Here is a 7,803-nt window from a genome sequence, read left to right as displayed (position 1 = left end):
CTGTAGGGCTCAAGTTCATAAGATGCACACATCAATCATGGCAAAAATGACAAAAGTGCATGTTTTGATAAGAATCTAAAACTAACATCACATAGCCCTCTTCCGAAAGTATTTCGGGCATCAAGATGGCCTCAAATGAACATGGCCCAATGGGACAAAATGAAGAGCACATCTTGATGAACATTTTGATATATTATGCGCATGAAACGGAGCTACGATGACGGAGTTATGATGCAATGAACAGGGATAAAAAAATATGCAGACTTAGCAAAAAAACGAGGTCAACCTCTAGGAACTAGATTTGGATCGGGCACGGGCGCGCGGATCGAGACGGGCCTGCGCGAGCTCGCCGGAGTAGGAGGGAGACGGCCGGAGGAAGGGCTCGGGGCCAGCCGGAGTAACCGGATCCGGCCGGGGACGCGGCGGGGCGACTGCGGCCGGGGCGCACGGCGGCGACGTCCGGCGATGGCGGGGCCAGCCGGTGCTTGGGGAGGCGGTGGCGCGGCGGACAGGGCGACGGCCGGAGCGGCGGCCGGAGGAGCGGGACGGCCGTGGCGGCGCTGGGCCGAGCGGGCGGCGGCGGCGCGGCACTCGAGGGAGCGGGGGCACCGGGCTCGGGGAGGGCCAACCTCGGGCCCGGCGGTTGGCGACGGCGCGGGTGGCCGGGCGCCATGTGGCGGCGCGCCGTTCGCCGGGCGGCGGCGGGCGGATGTGTCCGGCCCTGTCCGGACGCGTCCGGTGGCGGCGGGGAAGAAGGCTAGGGTTCGGGGATCCGGAATTTTCGGGGGGAGGCTATATTTATAGGTAGAGGGAGCTAGGAGACTCCAAATGGGGTGTAGTTTTCGCCCACAAGATCGTGATCCGATGACGGAGAGCATGGAAGTGACTTGGATGGGTTATTGGGCTGTTTTGAAGGGGTATTGGGCTGCAACACACGAGAGGCCTTCGCGGTTACCCGGTTAACCTTTGGAGTATCAAACGACCTCCAAATGGCACGAAACATGACAGGTGGTCTACCGGTGGCGTACCAAGGCCACTTGGCAAGCCTCGGTCCATTCCGAGAACGTTTAACACCCGCTCACAAAAAAGAGACAAGAGGGGTGCGCCGGTGCATGTGGGAGCATCGGAATGCAAAACGGACAACGGGGAAAATGCTCGGATGCATGAGGCGAACACGTATGCAAATGAGATGCACATGATGACATGATATGAGATGCATGACATGAACAAAATGCAAAACAAAAGACGAAAACCCAACCACGGAGGGAAATATCATAGCACATAGCCAAAAATGGCAAGAGTTGGAGTTACAAAGATGGGAAGTTACATCCGGGGTGTTACAAGTGTGCCTCGTCGTCTTCGGACGAGGCTTCTGGCACAACCTTACGACGGAGACCCTTTCGGGTCCCTGGGGCCTTCTTTTCGGCCTTCTTCTCCGGCACCTTGTACGGTGCCGGAACCAGCATCTCTGTCAGGAGAGCATCAGCTCGGATTTCTGGCAGCGGAGCCGGACAGTTAACCTGCTCTGCTATCTTCACATAATTCTGAACAAGTATGCACCGTTACTCAAGACTCCCCCACGAATATATTGGGAAGAACCGAATCTGGTGGTAGTCTGAGAACTCACCTGACTAGGAGGCCGCTCGGCGTGAAGCCCGTGGTCCTCGGATGTGGGAGGGGGTACTTTGGAGGCCTTTAACAACACCTTCCATGCGCCTTTGTGCGTCATGTCATAGAGCTCTCGGAGCGTCTGGTGTTCGGCCGGGGCGAACTCCCACAGATTGAATGCCCGCCTTTGGCATGGCAGAATCTGGCGAACGAGCATGACCTGGATCATGTTGACAAGTTTGATGTTCTTGTCCTTCATGCTTTTGATGCAGGTCTGGAGTCCGGTCGGCTCTGTAGATTCGCCCCAGGACAGGCCCTTCTTTTCCCAGGAGGTGAGCCGCATGGGGGCTCTGGATCAGAACTCGGGGGGTCGCCGCCATGTAGGCGCTGCGCGGCTCGGTGATGTAGAACCACCCCGATTGCCACCCTTTTACGGTCTCCGCAAAGGAACCGTCCATCCAGGTGACGTTAGGCATCTTGCCCACCATGGCCCCTCCGCACTCCGCTTGCTGGCCGCTTACAATCTTCGGCTTCATGCAGAAGGTTTGCAGCCATAGGCCAAAATGAGGCCGGATGCGGAGGAAGGCCTCGCATATGACGATGAATTCCGAGATGTTGAGGACGAAATTTGGGGCTAGATCATGGAAATCTAGCCCGTAGTAGAACATAAGCCCGCGGATGAAGGGATGAAGTGGAAATCCCAGTCCAAGGATGAAGTGGGCAATGAACACGACCCTCTCATGGGGTCCTGGGGTCGGAATGACCTGCCCGGCGTCCGGTAGCCGGTGCGCTATGTCTGCGGCCAAGTATCCGTCCGCCCGAAGATTTGTGAAGTGCTTCTCCTTGACGGTGGAAGCCACCCACTTGCCTCCTGCCCCGGATATGTTTAGCTGTGCGGAGAAGACTTGGGCTTGGGCGCTGGAGCTCGAGTGGGCAAGAGTGGGCAAGAGTGGGCAAGGGAGAAAGAAGGCGTGGGTAAAAATGAGGAAATCTTATCCCTTTATAGAGGCGACGAAAGCGGTGCGCCTCCCCACTTGCCCGTTGGGAATCTCTTGCTTCCCAAGCGCCACGATTGATGGCGTGGCGGGATTACCCATACCCGTATTGACGAGAATCCCGTGATAAGGGGACACGATCTCTGCTTTGACAAGACGTGTCAAAGAAACCGCTTCGCAATATGCGGTGTGGCTGGTTGTGGGAAAAGGATTCGAATAATGATCCGACCGTAATAACATGTCATGTCGTCTAAAACAGTTGTCAGCAGATTGCATTTGTGAAATATCATTCTCTCTACAGCGGTGTGTAAAGATCATTTTGTGGATCCGGACACGATTCAAGTGTTCGATAATTACTTCGGAGTATTCGGAGAAGGAACCCGCCTTGCAATGCCGAAGACAATACTGCACGCTGGACTCATCGTCATTGAAGCCTGGTTCAGGGGCTACTGAGGGAGTCCTGGATTAGGGGGTATCCGAACAGCCGGACTGTGTACAACGTCCGGACTATTGAAGCGTGAAGATACAAGACTCAAGACTTCGGCCCGTGTCCGGATGGGACTCTCCTTTGTGTGGAGGCAAGCTTGGCGATCCGGATATTGTGTTTCCTTCCTTATAACCGACTCCATGTAAACCCTAGCCCTCTCCGGTGTCTATATAAACCAGAGAGGTTGGTCCTTAGATGGCAGATCACAATTACAATCATGCCATCATAGGCTAGCTCTTAGGGTTTAGCCTCTACAATCTCGTGGTAGATCTACTCTTGTACTACCCATATCTTCAATATTAATCAAGCAGGAAGTAGGGTTTTACCTCCATCGAGAGGGCCCGAACCTGGGTAAACATCTGTGTCCCTTGCTTCCTGTTACCATCAGCCTTGACGCACAGATCGGGACCCCCTACCCGAGATCCGCCGGTTTTGACACCGACACCCAGAGTGACAGAAGTCGGGACACTTCCCGGTGATGACCGTAGTTTGAGGAGTCCATGTATTCATCGTGTGTTAATGCTTTGTTCCTGTTCTCTATTAAAAGGAGGCCTTAATATCCCTTAGTTTCCAATAGGACCCCGCTGCCACGCGACGGTAGGACAAAAGATGTCATGCAAGTTCTTTCCATAAGCACGTATGACTATTTGCGGAATACATGCCTACATTATATTTATGAACTGGAGCTAGTGTCGTATCACCATAGGTTATGACTGTCATATGATGAATATCATCCAACGAATTCACTGATCCAATGCCTACGAATTTCTATGATATTGTTCTTGCTAAGTTACTACTGCTATTGTTACTATCGCACGTGCTACATAATCATTGCTATCACTTTACCGTTACTATTGTTGTTGCTACTACTATCAAAACTATCATACTATTTTGCTGCTGATCACTTTGCTGCAGATAATTAATCTCCAGGTGTGGTTGAATTGACAACTCAGCTGCTAATACTTGCAAATATTCTTTGGCTCCCCTGTGTCGAGTCAATAAATTTGGGTTGGATACTCTACCCTTGAAAACTGTTGCAATCCCCTGTACTTGTGAGTTATCAAGACCTTTTCTGGCGCCGTTGCCGGGGAGCATAGCTATATTTGTTGAGTCACTTGGCATTATTATCAAATTATCACTATGAAGAATCTGAAGGATGGTAAGACTAAGATTTTTTTCCTCTAAGACGAGGGGCGGCGAGGAACTGCCATCCAGCTCCGCTTTAGATTCACCTTCTGTTATAAGTAGACTTGCAATACCACCACATGTTATCAATTCTGATATGTCGCAAGTTATTGATGATGCTACTTCTGCTATGAATGCTACTCATGATGGTTCTAGTACCTTTCTTGATGATAATGTGCCCCTAGGTGAATTGCTTGATGAAAAAATTGCTAGAGTAAGACATAATGAGATTGTTGAAACTGATGAAGAGCTTGAAATTAAAAATCTTGAAACACCTATTACACCTAGTTCTCATAGATATGAATTGCCTAAACTACCTGAAGGTTATGTTACGGATGAGGAGATAGATAGAGATTTTTATGCTTGCAATGCTAGAGATGATCTTAAGAAATTATTATGCAAACTGAAAGAGAAATCTTTAAATGCTAGAATGAAATGTGACCCCAAGTTTATTACTTATCCTATCTTTCTTGATGATAAGGATTATGAATTCTTTGTTGACCCAGAGTTAATTACTTTGGTTGAATATGGTCCTTTCCATGGTTATGAAACTGAAACTATTGTGGCACAGCTTACTAAGTTAAATGACATAGCCACCCTTTTTGTTCATGATGAGAAGATTCGCTATTATTATATTCTCAAATTATTTTAGTTCTCATTAAAGGGTGATGCTAAGGCTTGGTATAATACCCTTGCTCTTGGTTGTGTGCGTAGTGCCCAGGATATGATTTATTACTTCTCTGAAAAATATTTTCCTGCTCATAAGAAACAAGCTGCCTTACAGGAAATATTTAACTTTGTGCAAATTGAAGAAGAGAGTCTCCCACAAGCTTGGGGGAGGATTCTCCAATTGCTTAATGCTTTGCCTGATCATCCTCTTAAGAAAAATGAAATACTTGATATCTTCTATAATGGACTAACTAATGCTTCTAGGGATTTCCTTAATAGTTTTGCTGGTTGTGTTTTCAGGGAAAGAACTGTGGAACAAGCTGAAGAATTATTGAATAACATATTGAAAAATTATGATGATTGGATCCTTCCTAAACCACCACTTAAACCTACTCCAAAGAAGAGGCGTATCTCATATCTCAGTCCTGAAGATATGCAAGAGGCAAAGAAATCTATGGAGGAAAAAGGTATTAAAGAAGAGGATGTTAAAAATTTACCACCTATCAAAGAAATACATGGTCTTGAAACACCATCACCACCTAAGGTGGTAGAGGTAAATTCTTTACTAAAGTTCGATGAAGGTGATATTCCTTATAATAAACATCCTAGTCAATGCCTTTATGATTTTGATAATTACATTAGAAAGCAAGATCACTTCAATGCAAACGCTATGAAACAATTGAAATATTATTCTGATATGATTGCTCACTTGAGTGACTTGTTATTTAGAATCTCAAATTATGTTAGAGGTGTAGGGAAGCATGCCTCTATGATTCAAACACAATTAGAACAAGTTGCTAAATCTCAAAGAGAGTTGTTAGATGAAATGAATAATAATATCAATGACCATGCTGTTAGAGTAATGACTAGACGAGGTAAAATGATTCAGTAACCACTTTATCCTGAGGGACGCCTAAAAAAATTGAACAAGACTCTCAAAGAGCTAACACTGATGCACCTAGTCCTTCTAAAAAGAAAAAGAAGAAGAAAAATGATAGGACTTTGCATGCCTCTAGTGAACCTGAAGTAGAAAAACCTCCTGATAACGATATTGAAGTCTATATTTCTGATGTTGAAACTCAATCTGGTAATGAACACTCACCTTCTGATGATGAAAAAGACAATGTGGAGGTTCATAAAGATACTCAAACAAATAAAAAATAACCAGACAATGATGTTGAAATAGAACCAGCAGTTGATCTTGATAACCCGCAACCCAATAATAAAAGATATGATAAAAGTGACTTTGTTACTAGAAAACATGGTAAGGAAAGAGAACCATGGGTTCAAAAACCTATGCCCTTTCCACCGAAGTCAACCAAAAATAAATATGATGAAGAATTTGAATGCTTTGCTGAAATGCTGAGGCCAGTCTTTTTGCGTACTCGCTTGACTGATACCTTAAAAATGCCTCCTTATGCAAAATACATGAAAGACATCATCACCAATAAGAGAAAAATATCGGAAGCTGAAATCTCAACCATGCTTGCTAATTATGCTTTCAAGGGTGGAGTATCTAAAAAACTTAGAGATCCAGGAATACCAACTATACCTTGCTCCATCAAAAGAAATAATGTGAAAACTGCTTTATGTGATTTAGGAGCTGGTGTTAGTGTTATGCCTTTCTCTTTATATAAAAGACTTGATTTGAATAAACTCACACCTACCAAAATATCTTTGCAAATGGGTTACAAATCAACTGCCATTCCTATCGGTATTTGTGAGGACGTGCCCGTTGTTGTTGCAAACGTTACTATATATCTTAACTGAATTTGTTATACTTGAGATGCACGAGGATGACAACATGTCGATTATCCTTGGTAGACCCTTCTTGAATACTGCAAGGGCTATTATTGATTGCAATAAAAGCAAGGTCACTTTTCATATCAATGGTAATAAGCATACATTGCACTTTTCGAAGAAACAATTCCAAGTGAATGGTATTAATGTTATTGAAAAAACTCCGACAATCACTATTGGAAGTTTTCAACTACTCTACCTACTGCCAAAATGAAATATGAAATTCTTATTGTTGGGGATATTCATATCCCCATTGAGGTAATTTAGTGTGTCATGAAAGTTCTTAGGTTTCATGCCAATCGGAAGTGGCTGTTAATAGGACTTCATCAACCTTATTAATGAATCATTTTTGAGAAGTATGAAGTTGACGAATTTAGTGAGCATAACCTTCTGTCCTTACCCTTTGTTTTCTGTTTTTATTTGTTAAATAAAATAAAATGCCATGTTTTTTCTATTTTCTGAGTTTCCCGTGCAATAAAAAAATTACCCAAAAATAAAAGTTCTCAGAATGCTCTGAAAATTTAACAAGATTTTTTCTAAATATTTAAGAATTTTTATTGCAACTAACATCAGAGGGAGGTGATCCAGGTGGGAACAACCCACCTGGGCGCGCCAGCACCCCCAGGTGCGCCCTGGTGGGTTGTGGTCCCCACGTGGGCCTCCTCACTTATCTCTTCATCCCATATTACCACCTACCTCTAGAAAAAAATCAACATTGTTCTCTCTCTCTCTCATGTTCTTGCTCTCAAACTCGCGGATTTCGATCTCTTTGCTCGAAGCTCCATTCTCGAAACTGTTTTGGGGATTATTGTTTGGTACGTGACTCCTCCGTTGGTCCAATTAGTTTTTGCTTTAGTGGTTTATACTTTGAATAATAAGTTGCTCTTGGTGCTGCTGTAGATGAGATTGCATGTTAAATTCTTAGAGTTCTAAGTAGTTTGAATGCATGAGATGGTCTCTATGCATCCCCATGTGTAGTTGCATCATTCTTGTAAAGTTTTGTTGACAAAAATTTGTGACCCAATTTTTTTTCAAAAAATTGTACGCGAATATGATGAA

The sequence above is a fragment of the Triticum aestivum genome, chromosome 6B (assembly GCF_018294505.1).
Source record: "Triticum aestivum cultivar Chinese Spring chromosome 6B, IWGSC CS RefSeq v2.1, whole genome shotgun sequence".
Lineage (NCBI taxonomy): Eukaryota > Viridiplantae > Streptophyta > Magnoliopsida > Poales > Poaceae > Triticum > Triticum aestivum.
The sequence above is the reverse complement of the archived record's forward strand: the minus strand, read 5'-3'. Positions refer to the sequence as shown.